The sequence below is a fragment of the Capra hircus genome, chromosome 10 (assembly GCF_001704415.2).
Source record: "Capra hircus breed San Clemente chromosome 10, ASM170441v1, whole genome shotgun sequence".
Classification (NCBI taxonomy): domain Eukaryota; kingdom Metazoa; phylum Chordata; class Mammalia; order Artiodactyla; family Bovidae; genus Capra; species Capra hircus.
The window spans coordinates 80,889,079-80,911,562 of record NC_030817.1 but is presented as its reverse complement, the minus strand read 5'-3'; positions in this window follow the sequence as shown (position 1 = coordinate 80,911,562).

Below are 22,484 nucleotides of genomic sequence, written 5' to 3'. Positions count from 1 at the left end.
AGAAGATTCAGACTCTAGGCTTGTTTAAGGCCTAATGCCCCCATTTCATGGATGGGGAAACTGAGACCCAAGAAGACGCTAACACAGAAAAGGAACTCTGCATGCTCTTTTTGGCTGACACACTGGAATGGGCATTGGGCCTGAGTCAGAGGTCCAGGTCTAAGACCTCATTTAGCACTGCCCTGTGATCCTGAGCTGGGCATTTAACTTCTCTGGGCTTTTAGATTTTTTTTTTTTTTGTCCACACTGCAGCATACAGGATCTTAATTTCTCAATTAGGGATTGAACCTTTGCCCCCTGCATTTGGAATCTTAACCATTAGACCACCAGGGAAGTCCCAGGGCCTTAGTTTTCTTATATGAAAAACAGGCCTGAGATTTTTCACCACCTTCCAGTTTCGAAGACTAAGAAGAGGAGGTGAACACGGCAAGCAAACTATTTCCAGAGAACCAGGTTCAAGGATGTGGGAGCCTGCAGAGTGCATTGGGCTCCTTTACCCTTGGGGGCCAGGGTCTCAGAACTGGCCCGCCAGTCAGTCCCCAAACTCTGCAGGCCCGAGGGCAGCAGGAAGAGCTCGGGCTGGGGCTCAGGACGCTTGTTTTTTAATTTTTTTTCTTGTCTTCCTTTTTGACTTTTGTTCCTGGCTCTGCTACTGACTTGTGACTAAGTCCTTCATCCCTCTGAACCTTCATTTCCTTATCTGTTAAGAAGGGATGAAGGGACTTCCCTGGTGGTCCAGTGGTTAAGATGCTGTGCTTTGAATGTAGGGGTCATGGGTTCAAACCCTGGTCAAGGAACTAAAATCCCACATGCCATGTGGCCAAATAAAAATTTTAAAAACAGCAAAATATTTTTAAAAAGAAGGGGTGATGAGTGTCCTCTGGAAAGGTATGTGGAATTCTTTCCAAAGGGTGCTTCTTCTAAAGTCAATGGCCCTAGGAGTGAGTCCAGTCACCTTACTAGAAGGCCCCTTCACTGGTGCTGTGGGTAGGTTTTAGATTCAAAAACCTTTGGCCGAGGCTCTGTCTTTTGCCCCATGTCTCCCCCTGCACCCTTGCACGTGACCTCACCTCACCAGGCGTCAACCACACCAGTACAGTAGGGACAATAGTAGTTCATGTTTCGTAGGATTGTTGTGAGGGCTGGACAATGTAGGAAGAAGACACTACCAACTATAAAGTGCTGGGCACATGTGATGGCTTATCTTCCCCTCTCTGCAGTCGGGTTGCACACACTGGCTCCCTCGGCGATTTTGTAGATGGAGCACAGTGACCCAGGGCAAGTGGGTGCTTTTTCTTTCGGAGAGGGCTGGGAGATGGCCCAAACACGACCCTGTATCAGATGCTTGAGGGAGGGACCCAGCAGGTGTGGGACTTCCCTAGGGGCTGCAGGGTGAGGAAGGTGGCCATTCACTGCCCACTCCCCCCCAGTAGCTGGTGCCCCCAGAGAGCAGTATTTTTAGCTGCTCTTCCTGGGCAAAACTCCAACTCCTGCATTTTAATGGAGAAATAATTCTCACAGTGCGACAAGCTGTAGCCTGCAGGTGTCACATCCATATTAAAGAGGGGACAGAGCAGGGTTCATTTTCCTGGCTTGAGGTGTGACCGGAATTCACCTCCAGGACCATTTGTAACCAAGGCTGTGAAGACCCATTAGTAGCTCTGACCGTTCAGGAGGAGGAGCCTGGGTGTCGGGGTTCAAACAGAATGGCTGGCGGGCCCAAGTCACCCTGCCTTTCTCTCCCTGCTCTCTTCCTCTTTAGAGCGCTCTCTCAGAAGCATGGACAGTGCCTTCCATGGTGTCTGTTCAGGCAGAGGCACTTGACCTGGCTCATCCCAGGAGGTGGTTACCTAGTGGGATGCTGGTACGTGTGGGTCAAGAACAGTTGTTGAGTCACTAGGTCGTATCTGACTCTTCGCCACTGCATGGACTCACCCACCAGGCTGCTCCTTTGTCCAAGAAATTTCCCAGGCAGGAACACTGGAGTGGGTTGCCATTTCCTTCCCCAGGGAATCTTCCCAATGAGCAGAGACCCTGGCAGATTATTTTTTATTAGTAGTAAAAAATTGTTTTTGGCCACACGGCATGTGGGATCTTAGTTCCCTGACCAGGACTTGAACCTGCACCCCTGCAGCGGAAGCACAGAGTCTTAATTACTGGACTGTTAGGGAAGTCCCAGATCCTGCACATTCTGAGCGGGGCAAGAGCCAATGCAAGTCTTAAGCTGAGACATGAAGCCAAAGATAGCCCTGAATAGCCCCAAACCCAGGCCTCCAAGTGCAGGACACTCAGATGACCCAGAGCAGAGCCACCATGAAGTGAGCGGCCAGAACGTGGAGGAGGTATGAGGGACAGAGGATTCAAACACCACAAGTGCAAATAATGCAGAAATGTAGAAACTGGTTGTCTTCATCTCCAATCCCCTCACTCAGGGCAAAGTACTACGAACAGTTTGCTATCTTTCCAGACTTTTCCCCAGGCTTACTCATTTATAAAAATGAAATCACAAGTTCTGTTCTACACCTTTTTTTCCTGTTTTATTTACCATTTTCTCAGGTCAGTTCTCTTTACTTTTTATGTTGAGGTGTCTCATACACCTAGTGTCTAAAAAAGATGCTAGTCCTCAGTGCATGGCTTTGTGAATTTTTAAAGAAGTATTTACATCACCATGTAAATATCACCCAGATCAAGATATAGAGCATTTTCAGGATCCAGAAAGTTCCCTCCTGACCCTGCCTAGTCAATGGCCCCACCCAGAGAGACTGCCCTGGCTGTTTTCACCATCGATTCCTTTTGCTTGTTCTTGAACTTAATATAAATGGATCCTACCTTATATACTATTCTGTGTCTAGCTTTTTGCAGAGACCTCCTTCCTTCTTTCTAAATGGCTACATAGTATCTCCTAGCACTGCTGTTCTAGAATAGACTTTGGCAGGTTCTACAGTTTGGAGACAAATACTGCAGCCTTGTGTTCCAGTTGCTACAGTATGGAGCCTCATACTAATCACTGGCCCATAGGCCTGTAGATATTAAGTGTTGGTAGAGTTGCCACTTGTTTGGGCTGCCTTTACAGCTAGTCCTCGTGGCAGGAAGAACGTGCTAGTGAAGAGCACTTAGGGCCACTGGCAAAACAATTCTAGACAGGGCAGCAAGGGTGCCAGGAATTGCCACCCCAGCCAGGCACCCAGACTCACAGTGGAGCTTGACCCAGCAGCAGATGAGGCCTGCGGACCTCTTTTCCTCCCCCACCTACCCTGCACTGCCTTACCCTTCAGCACCTAACTTGCGGGGGCCCCGCCTCAATTCCCCAGGTGCTAGAGGTCTTCATGGTTCTAGGACCCCAGTCTTAGAGGTGAGCGTGTCTGCCTCTTGATGGATGGGTGGGCCTTGGGCTGAAAGGTGCATCCTGCATGCACACATGACCACAATGGATGGGGCCACATTCATCAGCATCTCACTTATATGCAGGTGTCTCAGGGCACATTCAATTTTCTGCACTTGTTTCTGAGGGTGTTTGTGACCTGCCATTTAGCTCTACCAGTTTCAGGTAATTACGGTGACACTGTCTCAGCACTAATGAGGTGGTGCCTGTTAGAGCACAGGGAACCCTGGCCTCACGGGGCACACACATCCCAGCCCTCAGAAGCAGAGGGTCTGTGACCTATGTCCCCAGCCTTTCCGCAGCACCTGAGCAGTAAAATCGCCCCCTCCCCTCAAGCTCCCTCAGCTGATATGATTTCCTCACCCCCACTGCCCTCCTCTGGACCTGTTTCCTCATTGTCCCTTCTGGATGGAGGCCCACAGATCAAAATGTTTCAGCCCCTAATAGATAATCCTGGGCACCACGCTCCTGCTCCACATCACAGCAGTCCACTGGTTCTTAACCCTGGCTGCACCTTAGAGTCACTTAAGGAAGTTTTAATAATAGCAGTTCCCCGGGCCCCACCCCTAGAAGTTTTGATGCAGCTAGATGAGATCACTGCTAAATAGCTGATGTGTGTATCCCAGGGGCTTGAGCCTACCTTACAAGTTAATGCAAAACAGGATTCAGAGAGACAGCCCAGAGAAGAGGCTTCTGGGACCAGGGGCAAGAGACAAGCCAGCTGTTCTCAGTGAGACTGAATCAGACCAAAGAATGTTTGTTTTCTCACTAAAGGAAGAACAGAAAATACAGGTGCAAGGAAGGTTAACGGAGGGATGTTGTTTAGTGTGGAGAAGAGGGCCTGTTCCTTCTGTTGTGGGGCCCAGAGGAGAGCAGGAACCCTAAGCTCCCACTCTTGGCACCCAGGCTCTGGGGAAGTGAGAAAAGAGGGGGCTCCAGGGATGACCGTGCAGCCCCCTTCAGCCTGAGGACAGGAGACAGGGGGCTCCCTCCTTTTCCTCCAACTACCTCCCCTTCTCCCTCTCTTTCCCTTGTTGCCCCCAGGCCTCCAGATGTGCACAGTCATGCGGCTGGTTCTGGTTCCCTCCCTCCCTCCAGTACCACGAAGGGAAGGACCATCTGTCCTGCTCACTGCAGCCCAGCAGGCTGTGCGCGTGTGCCAGGCTCAAGAAAGCAGCCTTCACGCTCTCCCTGCTTCCTTTCCTCCCTGCCTCAAACTTGCTTCTGCCCCAGGATATTCTGTGGCCTATCTGTTCTGCAGAGCTGCTGCAGCCAAAGTGGCCAGAGGACAGCATCTTTCCTCTACCACTGCCTTCCACCATCCCCCTGAGTGGTCCTTGGCCTCTAGCCCACCCTCGGTCTCAAAGCTTAGCTATCTGGAGTCTACCTGTCTGGTCCCATAATTCAGGCTGTCAGGCTCCTGGGGTGCTAGTCTGCACCCTGTCTCCTTCCCTTCCTGCTTCTTGCGTTTCAGTGTGCATGCTCAGTCTTTCAGTCGTGTCCGAACTCTTTGCAACCCCACGGACTGTAACCTGCCAGGCTCCTCTGTCCATGGGATTCTCCAGGCAAGAGTACTAGAGTGGGTTGCCATTTCCTACTTCCAGGGATCTTTCCAACCCAGGGATCGAACTCATGTATCCTAAGGCTCCTGCACTGGCAGGTGATTTCTCTACCGCTGCGCAACCTGGGAAGCCCCCTTGTGTTTCAATATCTTCTCTGAAACAGTGCCTGCAGAATGTGACCCTCACTCTCAGGGCACTGGGGAAGGGACCAGCATGTATCTCTGCTGGCCACTGAACTGACATTTCGCCTTACGAAATAACTACAATAACTTGTTGCTAATGAATGAATATGCTACTCCTTATTTCTATAGCTTTCATAACGGCTTGAAGTCTATATGCTCACTGGCGGGCACATCAGCAAACGTTCTGAGAACCTGAAGCTGGCCAAGTTGCAGAGGGAGCTTAGCCTCCATGGTTGACCACACCAAGGGCTTGTGACACAGGAAGCATGGCCAGGGTGCTGGTTTCCTTGGTCTCTCCATCCAGACTGCCCTTCTGAGTGTCCACCCACCTAATGCAGCCGGGAGGATAGGGGTCAGCCCTGCAAAAGAATGTGGGCTTCCCTGGTGGTTCGGCAGTAAAAGAATCCGCCTGCCAATGCAGGAGACTTGGGTTCAATTCCTGGATCAGGAAGATCCATTGGAGAAGGAAATGGCAACCCACTCCAGTATTCTTGCCTGGGAAATCTCATGAACAGAAGGAGCCTGGTGGGCTCCAGTCCATGGGGTCAAAAAGAGTCATGACTCAACACCACCACCACCGCAAGAGAAGGTGCGCCAGGGACTCCAGACGTGGGACATTTGTGGAGTGGGCTCGTTAGTGCTGGGAGAGGAGTCCATTTTGCTCTGTCTGGAGGATGGGTGATGAGGGAGAAGGGGCCACGGATGACTGATGGGGTGGGGGGAGTTGGATGGGCCATATTCAGTCCTGTTTATAAGCCTTTGCTCAAGCTCGTGCCTCACTGAATCTGCCCCCTCTTTTCTCTGCCTGTGTAAATCCTACGCACTCCCTGCTGTGAATCCCCTGGATCCCTGACTGCACCTCAAATGTTTCACAGCCATAATAAAGCCCTGGCTCCTTTGCTGCTCTCTGGAAGTTCATCTCCTTCTCCCCAGAGCAGTTCTGAATTTGCCTCGCCCAGCCTGGAGTGCAGAGCAGCCCCTGTCCTCCACTAAGTACCCAAACCACATTCATCCAGTCTCTGGAATTCACACTGAGGCTAAAGTTGACTTCTGCACTATGCCCAGAAAAAAAAAAAAAAAAAGGATTTCCCAGCAAAGGAATAATGTAAATGAGGCTGTCAAAGGGTGCCTAACCTATTTAAAGGAATAATCTATTTTAAAAATCTCTTAGAAGCCCCTATTTACCCAGAAACAATTGATATGGTAATTGCAAGTCTTTCTCCTTTTTATTTACCATGGGAGGTTCCCTGAGCTCCATTCACCCACCCCCCACATTCTATGTGGGGAATGCTACCTTCTAACCCTTGGCGTGCTGGCTACTCTGTGTCCTTGCAGGTCACTTCTGCAAAATGGGGTCAAGAACAGTCCCCCCCTTCTCTGGTTGACTGAGGATGAAGAGAGATTGCCCAAAGGACTGAGGTTTCAAGGGGCACCTCACCTGCACTTAAGCTGAGTGAATGGATAGGTCTAAACAGATGGCCTCAGGCGCAGCCTGCACAAACAAGAGAGATTTGACCTGAGACCAACATAGAGGGGATAGGCAATCAGACAGGGTGTGGCGGGGGTGGAGGGATGGAGGAGGATGGAGGTGGCGGTGGGAGGATTGCTTTTGTCTCAGTTGAAGATGGCAGAAGAGGAGCTCCAGGCTCGAGGGGAGGCAGCCATGGCCCCCAGGGAACCAGCATTGCAGATCAATATAGTCCCTTGGCCTGCAGATCGAATCTGCTTTCTCGGGGTTTAATTGACTTGTTGGCTTTGGCTTGGGGAAGAGAAAGAGGCTCTTTCCCAAGGGGAGGAGCTGTATCAGAGGCAGTCGTGGTGTCTCCAGCCCTGCCCCACCCCCACGGAGAGAAGAAGGGAAAGAAGACACCATTCTTACCACCTCTTCAGGATCCTGGGCTGGGCTCTCCCTGCCCAATGGAGTGGGGCAAGACAAGGCTGAGATGCCTGGGCTGAGGGGCTCCTGGGGTTGGTTGTTTGGCCCTGTGCACCTGCTCTGGCTCTGCTGCCCCTAGTCTGATGTGGTCCTGGATGCGTATGTGCTTGGGGAGAGGGGAGTAAATGAGGCTGTGGGGAGGGGAGAGGAGAGTGAAGAAGGACAGCAGCCACAAATCTGGGTACATCAGCCTGCCCGCAAAGGGGCTTCCCAGCTCTTTCCCCTGTACCACTGGGTCAGAAAGTGAAAGTGGAAATCACTCAGTCTTGTCTGACTCTTTGTGACCTAGGCAATTCTCCAGGCCAGAATACTGGAGTGGGTAGCCTTTCCCTTCTCCAGGGGATCTTCCCAACCGGGGGATCAAACCCAGGTCTCCCACATTGCAGGTGGATTCTTTACCAACTGAGCCACAAGGGAAGCCTGAGTCAGAGGAGGGGAACAATTGTCCAGTAGCTGGGAACAGCACTCAGAGGAGGACCTAGGAGGCCCCTGCACCAGCTCAGCGCTGGGTCCACAGGACTCTGTTATATTACCTCCTGAGCTTGGTTCAATCTGAGGCCAGGTACATGGCTTCGGAGTAGCTGCCTCCCCAGGATGGGGGAGGGCAACCCAACAAAATGGGCTTCTCCTCTTTGCAGCCCCCACAGGGCCAGGCCTCCGAGGGAGTAGATGCTTCATTGGTGGTGGCAGCAGAGGCAGCTGAGACCTCACGAGGAATCTCTTCTCTCAGTCTCCACGGCCTCTTCTCTGTTCCTGTGGTGTTCCTAATAAACACCTTTGAAATATTTATGAAGGCAACTTCAATGAAGAAACACAACATTACTTTAAAATGATTTTCTTCTTCTAATAGGTAGCTTTGGCATGAGTGCTGATTGCCAAACTCCTAAGGGCAGAGCCAGCAGGGCGAAGCCCCTGGGTAGGCACTTGGGACTCTCCTAAATGAGCTTAGCAGTGGTGGTCCCTTCACACTCTTGAGGGGGCCAGCCTGGGTGGCAGGTGAGCAGTTAGGATGGTTTGACAGAGCTTGGGGACTGGACTCCAGAGGAAGGGGTTGACTGATTGAGGCTCTGGAAGAACTACTAGGAGAAGAGCCCGAAACTGGAAGTTTCTGTGGAACCATGGACAGCACCTCCAAGCTTTGCTCCTGAGAGGCTGAGGAAACCCAGGGGCTGGGAGCTAGAACTCCGGGGTCCACACCGCACTTTGTTGATAGGAAGGTCTTTGCTCTAGAAGGAAGTGGTAGATGCCAGGGAATAGGTGGGGAGGGGCCTGAGATGCCTCGACCTCTTAAGAGTTGGCTGAGCTCAGCAACTACCCAACAGCACTGGGAAGAAAGGCTATGATAGCAATATCTTGTGTGCACAGGATGGAGCAGCACTCAGAATCTGCAGCAGGACCCAGATTTATCTGTCTGGACTTTGAAAGTCCAAGGAATCCCCACCTTCCCTCCTTCTGCGCAGACCCCTGCTTTGCCCTCTCATGTCAGCTAGGATGGAACTTTGTCCAGCCTCCTCCTGGAGCAGGTAGAGGGGAAATGGATGCTCCTTTCCATGCCTCTGCCCCTCCCCAGGCTGCAAGGAAAACCCCTGTCTGTATCTATCTGGAATGCAGATGGAGGGAGGCCCTGATGGCAAAATCCGGGGAGGAGGATTCTATCCTCATCCAGCTGACCCCCAGAAAAGTCTCTTTCTAACAAGAACTGTTTTCATCACCATTGCCTAAAGCCTGGAGCTGCTCTAATTACGTGTCAGGCTGGAATCTGACAGGAAGCATTTTAATTATTAATTTGAAGTGTGCCGAGCATCGGGATGGAGGAGGGCTGGATCCTTCAGCTCACTCATGCCCAGCCCTGTCTGCTGGGACCTCATTAGTGACACCCCAGGCCTCCCAGGCCTCCTCCTCAGCCGGAGCCTCTTTCCTGACATGGTGCAGGATCTGCGTCTCCCACTCCTCTGTCTTCCTTAACCCCCTACTTTGCACAGCGCTTTCTTGTTTTCCTTATTTCCCTGAATCCTTCCGTAGAGTCTACTGTTCCCCTGCATAGACAGGAAAGACTGAGGCCTGGGGAGGGCATGGGGTCTGTGTGATGCCACAGCACACGATAGCCACGGGCTGAATGGAACCTCTGTATTTTCTAGTTTGGGCTTTTAAGTTCTTGCCTGCCAGTGGAGGTGGCCTTTTGCCGGGCTCTCTTTCCCTATTGTCCCATCTTCAGGTGCAAGTCATCTAAGGTGGCATGAAGAGTCGTCTTTGACTGAGCGACTGAACTGAACTGAACTGAACTGATGCATCTGACACTTGTGTCCTTGCTCCACTGATACCCAGGCATGGGCATGCCCTTCTGGGTACTGGGCCAGACTGCTGGCGGGGGCAGGGCCTCTCCTAGGCACAGGGCATCACCTGGCCTGTTCCCTTTTCTGCCTTGTCAAGGAAATGCAGCTTCTGCTCATTGGTTGCTTTCTAGATTTGACCCTCCACATTTTCCTGAGGATCAGGGCCTGTCCTTTCTGTCATGTGCCATTGTTTCTGCATTTCTGGATTAAGGGCCATGAAACCCCAGACTGGACAGCAGCCCTGGACCTGAAGAATGTACTGTTTCATGTGTATCCACATGCCGACTTCCCTCTGTATCTGAAAGTACCCTTCTTTTTTTTTTTTTTTTTTTTTTTGAGTCCCAGGAGTTTTGTAAGGTTGAGACAGCATTCCTATCCCAGGCTTCCCTGCTTGTGTTGCTAGCTGCCCAGACAGCATGGCCCCACCCTGGCTAATCCCAGTCCTTCTCAGGTCACGCCTGCCTCAGCCCACATCCAAGGCTTAATATTTATGAAGTTGATCTCAGCTGATGGCCTTTGGTTCATTTGCAGACTTCCTTTTCATTTGATCCCATGGAGGGGTCATGGTCTACTAGGGAGATTTGATTTAGGAGGACTTGTGGGGTCTAGAGTAGAGAGAAGGAACTTTGGAGGAATTGGGGAAGTCTTCCCAAAGATAAACAGAGACTTGAAGGATAATTGGTATTTTAGTCATGGTTGGGTGAAGGAAACAGAAGCTACTGTATTTTAAGCAGAAAAGGATTGAATACAGGGTACTTGCTGGGTGTTTCCAAATCACTGGAAGAGCTGAAGGAGGAGGTGTAAGGTTGGGTCTCCAGAAATGACTTCTCAGAATACTATAGAACTGACCAGCCAGGAGCCTGCTACTTTGACCACTTTAGAAAGGCATTATGGTAGGCTGAATAATGCCTCCTGCTCCCCTTAGTATCCCCATACTAATTTCTAGAACCTTTGAATACTACCTTATAATGGTAAAGGAGACTTTGCAGCGGGTATAGAGGGAACATATCTAAACATAACAAAAGCCATTTACAACAAACCCACAACCAACATGATACTCAATAGTGAAAACCTGAAAGCCTTCCTATTAAATTCAGGAACAAGACAAGGATGCCCACCCTCACCACTTCTATTCCACATAGTACTGGAAGTCCTAGCCAGAGCAATCAGACAACATAAAAAAAAAAAAGGTATCCAAATCAGAAGGAAGAGGTTAAACTGTCACTGTTTATGGATGACATAATACTCTATACAGAAAACAAGTCTGCACACAAAACTATTAGAATAAATGAATTCAGCAAGGCAGCAGGATATAAAGTTGATATACAGAAATCTTTTGCATTTCTTTACACTAATAATGAAATACTGTAAAAAGAAAGAAAGGAAACAATTTCATTTAAAATTGCATTAAAAAATACCTAGGAATAAACTTAAACAAGGAGATAAAAGACCTATATTTTGAAAACTATTAAACATTGATAAAAGAAACTGAACATGACTCAAAGAAATGGAAAGATATCCACTAGTTCTTGGATTTGAAGAATTAATATTTGTTCAGACGGCCATACTGCCCAAAGCAATTTACCAATTTAATGCAATCCCTATCAAAATACCCATGACATTTTTTAGAGAACTAGAACAAATATCCCTAAAATATATACTGGAAATCACAAAAGGCCCAGAATTGCCAAAGCAGTCCTGAAGAAAAGAGAACAGAGTTAGAGGAATAACCCTTCTAGACTTCAGACTACACTACAAAGCAACAGTAATTAAAACAGCATGGTTTTGGCACAAAGTCAGACATATGGTTCAATGGAACAGAATAGAGAGCCCAGAAATAAACACATGCATCTATGGTCAATTAATCTATGAAAGGAGGCAAGAATATACAATGGAGAGAAGGGAATGTCTTCAACAAGCGGTGATGGGAAAGCTGGACTGCCTCATGTAAATCAACGAAGGTAATACGCTCCCTCACAGCATATACCAAAATAAACTCAAAATGGTTTAAAGACCTAAATATAAGCCATAAGAAGAATGAAAGATTGCAATTTGCAGTAACCTGGATGAGAATATCATACTTAGTGAAGTAAAGCAGAGAAAGACAAATGATATATCACATCATTTATATGTGAAACCTAAAAATAATATAAGTGACAGAGAATCTATATACCGGAGAAGGCAATGGCACCCCGCTCCAGTACTCTTGTCTGGAAAATCACATGGACAGAGGAGCCTGGAAGGCTGCAGTCCATGGGGTCGCTAAGAGTCGGACACGACTGAGCGACTTCACTTTTCACTTTCACACATTGGAGAAGGAAATGGCAACCCACTCCAGTGTTCTTGCCTGGAGAATCCCAGGGACGGGGGAGCCTGATGGGCTGCCGTCTATGGGGTTGCAGAGTTGGACACGACTGAAGTGACTTAGCAACAGCAGCAGCAGCAGCAGCAGAATCTATATACAAAACGGAAACAGACTCACAGACATAGGAAACAAATTTATGGTTACCAAAGTGGAGAGGGAAGAAGGGAGGGACAGATTAGGAGTATGGGATTAACAAATACAAACAACTATTCATGAAATAGATAACTGCAGCAAAGATTCATTGTACAGCACAGGGAATTATATTCACTATCTTGTAATACCCTATAATTAAAAACAATCTGGAAAAAAACCCTGAATCACTGTGCTGTACATCTGAAGCTAATGATATTATAAATCAACTATTTCCCCTTCTCCAGGGGATCTTCCCAACCCAAGGATCGAACTGGGGGTCTCCTGCATTGCAGGCAGTCTTTGCCAACTGAGCTATCAGGGAAGACCATAAATCAACTCTACGTCACTTAAAAAAAAAAAGTCTTGAGATGAGGAGATTATCCTTGATTATCCAGGTGGTCCCAACATAACCACTAGGGAGGTTATATTAATATAAGAGGGAGGCAGGAGAGCAGAGTCAGAAAAAAAGAAAGAAAGGGAAAGAAATGGGATGACAGAAGTACAAGCTGGTTTGCGTGTGGAGGAAGGGGCCATGACCTAAGGAATGCAGGTACCCTATAGACACTGGAAAAGGCAAGGAAATGGATTCTCCACTAGAGCATCAGGTGGAACACAGGCCTGCTGACCTTGACTTTTTTGTCCAGTGCGTTTTTGGACTTCTGACTTTCAGTGTTAAGAAAACAAAGCTGTGTTGTTTAATGTCTCTTAGTCCGTGGCACTTGGTTATGGCAGCAAAAAGCACATGGGTGTAGGGAGGGATCGCTGGGAGCACTGGGCTCAGGACCTTGCTGCCGTAGCCGGGCCAGGGAGCCAGGATGGTGCTGCCGCCTCCTCTTACCCCGAGTCAGAAGACTCAACCCTGAAATGCAGCTGCATTTCCACGACCAGGCTTGCCGGCCCCAGACAGTCCAAAGCAGCCACAGAGAACCTCCAGACCCACCAAGGTGCCTCTAATTGCTGTACCCTCCACGCTCACACACAGCCTCTGCTGTAAGAGGGCCAAGGAGGCATCCTTTTCAGTTTTCCAATCACAGCAGTCTAACAAGACCACTAGGAAGAGGTAGGAATGGAAGGCCAAGTGTTAACCAGACACAAACACAACAGGGAATAATGAATGATTCCCTGTGGCTCAGCTGGTAAAGAATCCACCTGCAGCGCGGGAGATCTGGGTTCAATCCCTGGGTTGGGAAGATCCCCTGGAGAAGGGAAAGGCTACCCACTCTAGTATGGACAGGACTGAGCGACTTTCACTTTCACTTTCAAAATGAGTCACGTGCAGGACTTCCCTGGCAATCTGGTGGTTAAGACTGAGGGCTTCCAATGCAGGGCGGGGGCGGGGGGGGGGTGTGCGGTGGGGGGCAGATTTAATCCCAGGGTGGGGAACTAAGATCCCACGTGCTGCGCCATGCAGCGAAGAAATGTATAAATAAAAGTGGGTCATATGCGTGAAAATCTATTGGTGGGCACGCCTTGAAAGACACCCCAGCCCTTGCATGGGTGCCATGTCTGTCCTCTGTTCTCTGATAAGGCTAAGCTATTTGCCCCTCCTCCCAAGTCAGCAAGTGATAAAGCAGGGATCCAACCCAGCTTTGCTCAGTTCTAGAGCTGGAGCTTCTAGGCCTTACACAATACCGAGGGGAAGCAAGGTCAGTCCCACCATGGGAAACTGCCGTGAGAACTCAGAGGCAAGAGGGAAGCAGGCGCTTCAGACACTTTGAGCAGCTCATCTGCCTTGAACATAAGCTGCATGGAGGGAGGGGCAAGGAGGACAGGGACTGACAGACACCAAGCTAGGAAGGTCTTAAATGTCCTGCTTCGTTTTTGCTGTTGGTGGGTTTTTTTGGGGGTGGGGGCAGGGGTGGGGGTTCATGAGGCATGTGAGATCTTAGTTTCCCAACCAGGGATGGAACCAGTGCCCCCTCCAGTGGAAATGGGGAGTCTTAACCATTGGACTGCCAGGGAATTCCCTTAAATGTCCTTTGTGATCCTAGAGGCCATTAGAGAACCACTGAAGTTTTCTTTCTTTCTTTCTTTCATAGGAGGTTTTAAGGCAGGAGAGTGACAAGTTGTTTTGCATTTTGTATGTGAAGGATGGTTTAAATAAGACATCAGGAAGCTGAGTCAGGGAGCAAACTCTTCCCCACCACTAGTCACACACAGAGCCCCTCCCTTGCTTCTCCCTGAGCTCTAATTCTTAATGTAGACTGAGCCTGTCCAGCCGCTGACCCCTTATCTCATCCAGCCATCCTAGGAAGGCCACTGATCACAGGGGCAATCAGGTGAAAGAGTGATTCACTCATCACAGCCGTTCTCTGTCACTGAGTCCGCAGCCCAGAGCTCACATCTTTAAAAAGCAGAGGAGTGTCAGCTTCCTCGTGAAGGATGACTGAACAATGCTTGCCTTGCACCTGTGAACAGAGGAGCACCAGGAGGGGTAGAGGGCAGGGAGGAGAGGAAGTTGTCCTAGAACATTAAGCTCTCCTTTCCATAATGAAGAGCACTCTCATTACAACCTGGAGCTTCCTGGCAACCAGATGGGGGTGATGGAGCACGTAATAATAACCTGGGGCTGGGTGTGCTCTGCTGGCCTCCAGGAGAGCGCTTTGACTCCAGGCCCTCCCCCAGCCACATCCCAGCAGGGTTTTAGTTAGGAGAGGAATAAAGAGACCTGGAAAGCAAGGCTAGCCAAGTCCATCCCTCATGATATCCACTGCGCTTTCAGAATGTACAAACCTGATGGGGGAAAGGCACTTGACTAAGCAAAAATTCACTTAACTGCTATCTTACAACGTCCCATCTGACACTTGAATGACAGCAATTACCTGGTAAATGAATGGTCTCTGTGACTGGCACTCCAGTGGGTTGTTGATGGAATAGCTAGAAGGGCTATTTGATTTGAAGATTCCTTTATTAAAAAGAATGAATTCATCCCTTGGTCTTGCAATGATGACTCTAAATTAAAAAACTAAGAAGGCAAAACAAAACTGAGTGGATGTGTCAGCGCTTCAAGCAGGTGGGCCCCTTGAAAAAGAGCAGAGTCAGGCAACGTGCCCTGCTTGCCCCTTTGTTCCTCCAAGACCCAGAATGACACTCCCTCCTAGGAAGACTTTGGAACTATGCCCCCCACCCCCACCCCCGCCTCCACGCTGTGAATCTGGAGAGGAGTTTATGTCCTGAGGGCAAAGGAGAGCTACTGAGAGTCTGAGCAAGGGGCATGTTCATTCAACATATATTCACTGGGGACCTGGAGACAGAGTGAAGTCGGAAAGAGAAACACCTGCAGCTTTCTAGACATGCTCTCAGCCTCTGAACTGAGCACAGGAAAGCCAGAGGCAAGGGCCTGGATGGGGCCTTTCTTTGAGGGACACAGGACCCCAAGGGAGACCCAGATGCTGAGTGGGCAAGACTAGACTCCACATCTAGGGGGCTACCTGAATGGCCTTTCCTCTTGCCTACGGCAGGCCTGGAGTGAAATCCATCCTGAGAGGGCGGCACCTCATTCTCAGGCACCAGGGACACTGCAAAGTGCCCTGCCCATGAAGGCGGTGTTAGACTGAGCCCCCTGGGCCTTGCCGGGCTGGCCTCTTGCCTCATGTGCCTGTTCTCTCCTAAGGACCTTCTGCCCTCTCCCTTTGGTACCCCTGGGATGATAGGCTGCCCTCAAACATCCTCACCCCAAACTCTGGGCTCATCACTTCCGAGACTTATCTTCTCTTGTTGATTTTCTTGAGTTTAACTCTCTGCACTTGCCCTGGGTCTCTGGGGCAAATGTGCCACCCCTAACAATGTACCGGAAGGGAGTGGTCAGCCTTGGAGGCAAAGAGTTCTGCCCCCTCTCTGTTCTCTGGGGTCCCTAGTGAATTCTTTTCCTTCCCCACCTTTCCAAAGTGGATGTAACTGTCACTACCTCCTCTGGGAAACCCTCCACAGTCTACTACTTGACTCATGGAAAATTCTCCAACCCTACAGAGATCTCCTGGAAAGGCCCTACCACTGGCCACGTTGAAACGATGCAAAAGTCAGGGCCTCCACGCCTCTTGCCACACTTCCTCTACAGGCTGTGACTTGGAGCGACCCTTGCCCTGTCCTGCTTTCTTGGGGGTGAGGCTGGGTCAGGTAGAGTGAAGGGCAGGTGAGCTGGTGTCTGCGGTCATTTTAAGATGGTGGCAGCAGCAGTGGCAAGGGAAGGACGCCCTGCTGGGTCTGCACCGCTGACTGTTGTCTGCTGTAGGGAGCGCGCACCTTCTGCAGGGCTGGGGAGGGAGCAGCTTGAGCAGGGGACTGAGAGCCGCAGGCAGGTGTGTGAGCTTGAGCGTTCCTGGCAGGGAGTCAGATCTGATCAGGCACCATGCCTAGGTGTGGACAGCAATGGGCCTGAGGTCACCCACCTTGGTCTCCTTGGCTGACATGATTGCAGACAGCAGAGTGGGAGAGCTGGGTGGCGACAGCAGCTTTGCCAACTTCTGGAGTCAGTGTTCAAGGCAGGCAGGTGGGCACAGTCAGGATCTTGGCTAACTCACCTGTAGTGGGGCCAATGAGGTTCTTGCATCCCGACGCCCACCCCAGAGAGGAAAGAAAGGTTCAGGGAGAATGTGTTCAGGAGGGGTGTTTAATCTTCTTGTGAGATACAATGGGACTTTAGCATATCTGTTTTACGTTGTTGTGGTTTTTCAGTCACTAAGTCATGTCCAACTCTTTGAGACCCCACGGACTGCAGCACGCCAGGCTTCCCTGTCCTTCACTGTCTCTCAGAGTTTGCTCAAACTCATGTCCATTGAGTCGGTGATACCATCCAACTCTCATCCTCTGTCACCCTCTTCTTTTCCTGCCCTCAGTCTTTCCCAGCATCAGGAGAAGATGAGTCGACTCTTTCCATCAGGTGGTCAAAGTATCGGAGCTTCAGCTTCAGCATCAGTCCTTCCAATGAATATTCAGAGTTGATTTCCTTTAGGATTGACTGGTTTGATCTCCTTGCTGCCCAAGGGACTCCCAAGAGTCTTCTCTAACACCACAGTTCAAAAGCATCAATTCTTTGGCACTCAGACTTCTTTATGGTCCAACTCCCACATTGGTACATGACTACTAGAAAAACCATAGCTTTGACTATATGGACCTTTGTTGGCAAAGTGATGTATATGCTTTTTAATACTATGCCTAGCTTTGTCATGCTTTCCTTCCAAGAGGCAAGCATCTTTTAATTTCATGGCTGCAGTCACCGTCCACAGTAATTTTGGAGCCCAAGAAAATAAAATCTGTCACTGTTTCCACTTTTTCCCCATCTATTTGCCATGAAGTGATGGGACCAGATGCCATGATCTTAGTTTTTTGAACATTAAATTTTAAGTCAGTGTTTTTACTATTTTACTTACCATTGTGCTAATCATGTGATGTTCTCACCAATTCATTACAGTGGGTCCCTATCATGATAGTCTCTCCTAGATAACACATTATCTTGCTCCCTGATTTCTCTTCTCCCAGTCTCAGACTAGGCAGGGAAATGATGCCTAGTGCCTCCCTCCTGCAGTCAAGAGGATGCAGTGGCTCTGAGGGGGTCGTGGGACTCAATCCCCTTGCTGCATGTGTTCTCATCTTTTCTATTGTGAGCCAGCGTGCACATGCACACTCTGCTTCAGCAAGGCCTTTCTCTGCTGTCCCCTGACGACCACGCCACTCATCTTTGTACAGTTTCACCTGACCACCTTACCTGCCTCCTGAGAAATCTGTATCCGGGTCATTTAGCAACAGTTAGAACTGGACATGGAACAACAGACTGGTTCCAAATCAGAAAAGGAGTGCGTCAAGGCTGTATATTGTCACCCTGCTTATTTAACTTATATGCAGAGTACATCATGAGAAATGCGGCTCTGGATAAACACAAGCTGGAATCAAGATTGCTGGGAGAAATATCAATAACCTCAGATATGCAAATGACACCACCCTTATGGCAGAAAGTGAAGAAGAACTAAAGAGCCTCTTGATGAAAGTGAAAGAGGAGAGTGGAAAAGTTGGCTTAAAACTCAACATTCAGAAAACTAAGATCATGGTATCCAGTCCCATCACTTCATGCAGATAGATGGGGAAACAATGGAAACAGTGAGAGATTTACTCTTTTGGGCTCCAAAATCACTGCAGATGGTGACTGCAGCCATGAAATTAAAAGATGCTTGCTCCTTGAAAGAAAAGTTATGACCAACCTAGACAGCATATTAAAAAGCAGAGACATTACTTTGCCAACAAAGGTCCATCTAGTCAAAGCTATGGTTTTTCCAGTAGTCAGGTATGGATGTAAAAATTGGACTATAAAGAAAGCTGAGCACCAAAGAATTGGTGCTTTTGAACCGAGGTATTGGAGGAGACTATTGAGAGTCCTTTGGACTGCAAGGAGATCCAACCAGTCAATCCTAAAGGAAATCAGTCCTGAATATTCACTGGGAGGACTGATGCTGAAGCTGAAACTCCAATACTTTGGCCATGTGATGCGAAGAACTGACTCACTGGAAAAGAGCTTGATGGTAGGAAAGATTGAAGGTGGGGGGAGAAGGGGACAACAAAGGATGAGATGGTTGGATGGCATCACCGACTCGATGGACATGAGTTTAAGTAAGCTCCGGGAGGTGGTGATGGACAGGGAAGCCTGGTGTGCTGCAGTCCATGGGGTTGCAAAGAGTCGGACACAACTGAGCGACTGAACTGAACTGAACCTGCCCCAGAAGTCTCTCATTCCCACTTCCAAATGACCAAGTTCTACTCCATTGCAGATGAATTCCATTTCAAATCCTCCTCCACCCAGAAGCCTTTCCTAGATACTCTGGCCCCTAGCTAATGCCAGTTCAGCCCATAGCAGAAAGGGGCTGGACATTTCCTGGGCTGAGGGCAGCCTAGTCTTCCTGACTCTGCTGGAGACATGAGAAGGAGAAGAGGACATTTCGGACCTGGGGCTGTTTTCCGTTGGTCCCTAGTCCAGGCCCCAGACCCACAGGGAACCAAGAATATGTTCTAGAAGTCTTGCTCCCAGAGGCTTAAAGACTGAGTTGAAGAAAGTAGGACCTGATCCTTGGTGAGCACTGGTTAGTTTTGCCCAGGGAAATCCATACTTTGACAACATTTCTATTTGCAGAGGTTCCAGTTATCCTGAAGCTGGGAGTGTGGGGAGCATGGGAAAGTCTAGATCCAGATCCTATTACTGCATTTAGGAGCTGGCTGTTTGGGAATGAATACTACACCTCTCTGGGTCTCAGTTTTCTCATTTGTAAAATGCCAATTGTCCCAGTTACTTGGAGGGTTGCTATAAAGCAGGTAATTTATGTAAAGTGACTAATGCATCAGATAATAGGTATCCCATAAATAGTAGCTCTTACATAGTGTTAATAATAACAGCAATGGTAAATCCCCAGCTCCACCAACTTCCTACTGTGCATCTTCAAACAAATTCCTTGTTTGTTCATCAGCTCCCTCACCTTTAAAATAAAGATTATGGTCCATCCATTTATTTAATAAATAATTATCGAGTAACTTATGTGCCAGGCACAACTAGATCTGTCATTTAGTATGTGTTAAGACATGCAGCACAATGCCCAGCATATACTACGTGGTCGGTAAATGTCAGTTTTCCTCTGCAAGCTGCAGCTGGAGGATGGGATATCAATGTGGGGGGCAGCGGGAGAGGGGAGATCGAAACATAGAAGGGAAACTCAGGAGGGGCACAGGCAGAAGGCTGCGCCTGCCTTAAACCCCCAGCTTCCTCTTTGCCCTTCAGGTGACAGGGCCCAAGGAAGAGGGGATGGGCACGGGATTGTGCTGGGTCTCTGAATATTTGGCCCCACTTTCCGTCCCTTGGTTTCATCAGACCACTTCTGTAGACCAGATCATCTATCCCTTGCCTCGAAAACAGTGTCTGATTCTCAGACATGCGGGTACTGCAATGTGCCTGCCGCATGAAAGTAGCATCAGATGGAGGACCCCTGCCCCCACAAGGACAGAGCTATCTCTTCACTAAGCTGGTCTCCTGCCTCATGCTCCAGGCTCCTTTCCCAGGGACCACAGGCTGGACCCACTGCCTATGGGCTTCTCAGCACTGAAAGCCCACACTCTTCCATTTTGACTTTGCCCAGCCCTCATCAGACCAGACCCTCACAGAGAGTTGTATGTGTGTGTGAGCACCAGTAACATGAGACCTGGCATGGAGGAAGTCTGAAATAAAAGCTGATTGCATGAATGCACAGCAAATCCTCTCTGCTAATGGTGCTCATTCATTCATTCAACAAACATTTATTGAACCCATAATCCACTGGGTACCAGGCTTTGTGTCGACAGCTGTGACATTCAGGTTAACAGTAGCCAAGTTCTCCAAAGACTGAATGGCATTCACAAGCTTCCTGTCCCAACGCTCTCACTCACACCCACCTGGCTCTAAGAGCCCCAGGTCCCTCCCTCATTCCCAGAGACCAGAGTGCTGGCTCCACCAAGGATTTTGACTGCAGTAGATGTTTTAGTGCTGAGTCACTGACTTTGGGGTCAAATCCTGGTGCCGTAACCCATGCTGGGCCCTTAGGAAAATTATTTAACTTCTCAGAGCCTCACTTTCCTCATCTGGCAAACAGGCATAAGTAAAAATGCTTATCTCATATTTGCCGTGAGGATTTAACAAAACACAATACTTAGAGCAACACTCAGTGCACAATGCATGCTCGATGAATGTGAACTATTATCACGACTCTACGCTGTTTCGCAAGGGTCTGCCCCTCTCTGCCTCCTCCACAGCACGGGTCAGCACAAGTCCAAGCACACAGGAGGTGGTCAGTGGGATCAGATCTCTTGCTAACAGGGAGATCTGATGGGACATTCTGGGTAAGGAAACTCAGAAACTAGCAAAGGGACTTTCCTGGTGGCCCAGTGGCTAAGACTCCCCACTCAAAATATAGGAAGCCAGGGTTCAATCCCTGGTCAGGGAACTAGATCCCACATGCTGCAACTAAAGATCCCACGTGGGCTTCCCCGGTGGTTCAGCGGTAAAGAATCCGCCCACAATGCAGGAGACACAGGAGATGGCTGGTTTGATCTCTGGGTCGGGAAGATCCCCTGGAGATCTTCCAAAATGGCAACCAGTACTCTTGCCTGGAGAATCCCATGGACAGAGGAGCCTGGTAGGCTGAAGTCCGTGGGGTCACAATGAGTCAGAAGCAACTGAGCACACACATGTTGCCACAGACAAATAAAAAATAAATAAATAAATAAAATAAAAAAGAAACCAGCAAAGGCTTGGAAGTGGGGAAGAACAGGGAGGGACTGTGCCCGGAGGAGCATGAGGGTTGAGGGGGAGGTCTTAGGGGTACTGTGACTGCTCAAGGACAGGGAGCTTACTACTCAGAAGCAGCAAGATCTGTGGCTCAACAACTCTGACTGGTATAGCTCTTTCCCTAAGTGTCCACGTTCTCCATTTCAAGTCATAAGAAAGTCATGGGGATCCCACGCCACTGGCAGCAAGGTCCAGACTGGAGGTGGCATAGTTATGAAGGAAGTTAAGTCATTTGGGGGGTCTTCTAGAACAAATACCCATCCCCCCACCTTTTCTAGGACACCCTCATGCTGCTGCTGCTAAGTCGCTTCAGTCGTGTCCAACTCTGCGCGACCCCATAGACGGCAGCCCACCAGGCTCCGCTGTCCCTGGGATTTTCCAGGCAAGAACACTGGAGTGGGTTGCCATTTCCTTCTCCAAGGCATGAAAGTGAAAAGTGAAAGTGAAGTCGCTCAGTCGTGTCCGACTCTTCGTGACCCCGTGGACTGCAGCCCACGAGGCTCCTCCATCCATGGGATTTTCCAGGCAAGAGTACTGGAGTGCGGTGCCATCACCTTCTCTGGACACCCTCATACCTCTGCCCTATTTGAGGCAAGTAGCCAGGTGGGGGACCAAGGAACAGGTCTGGCTAACTGAGGGCTGTTAACAGGGACCACATGCAATCACAGAAAGCCAGAGTGAGGGTGGGGAAGGGGCTCCCAGGCAAGGTCAATGCCTTCCCCGGGACTCTTTCAGAGACCCCTGGCTCTGGGTCTCAGTTTCTTCCTTGGAGAAATGGGTACTATCATGTAGGTTTCTTTTCCTTGACTTGTAAAGACGAGAGACTGTAAGTCTGAAACTAATCTTGCCACTGGAGAGGAAAATCAAGTGTTAGAGGTAGCACTGGATGTCTTTCTTCAGAGCTAGGTGTGTCCATACCTGGGGTGAGGCGGGGCTGCTCTGGATTGCCCCCTCCTCACTGTCAGGGCAGAACCCAGCTGGCCCTGGGTGATTGGCATTCATCCTCTGAACCAGGGTTCCATCACTGATCAGCCCCAACTGCCTGAGCATTTCCTGGGTCTGATAAATGAGTTTAGACCCCAGGTTCTCAGGCCTGGGCCAGGAAGAGCTAGCCACCACCCACCCCGCTCCAACCCCCTCTGGCTGGATTGCCACTCTGGAGGCCGCACCTAGACTAGATCCTTAGGGCTCTGACCTTAACCCTGGGCCTGAAGGGAGATTCCCATACTGCAAAGCAGGCAGCCTAGGCCTGGCCCATCTCATCCTGATAGCGTCCTCAGCACCTGTTCCACACTGG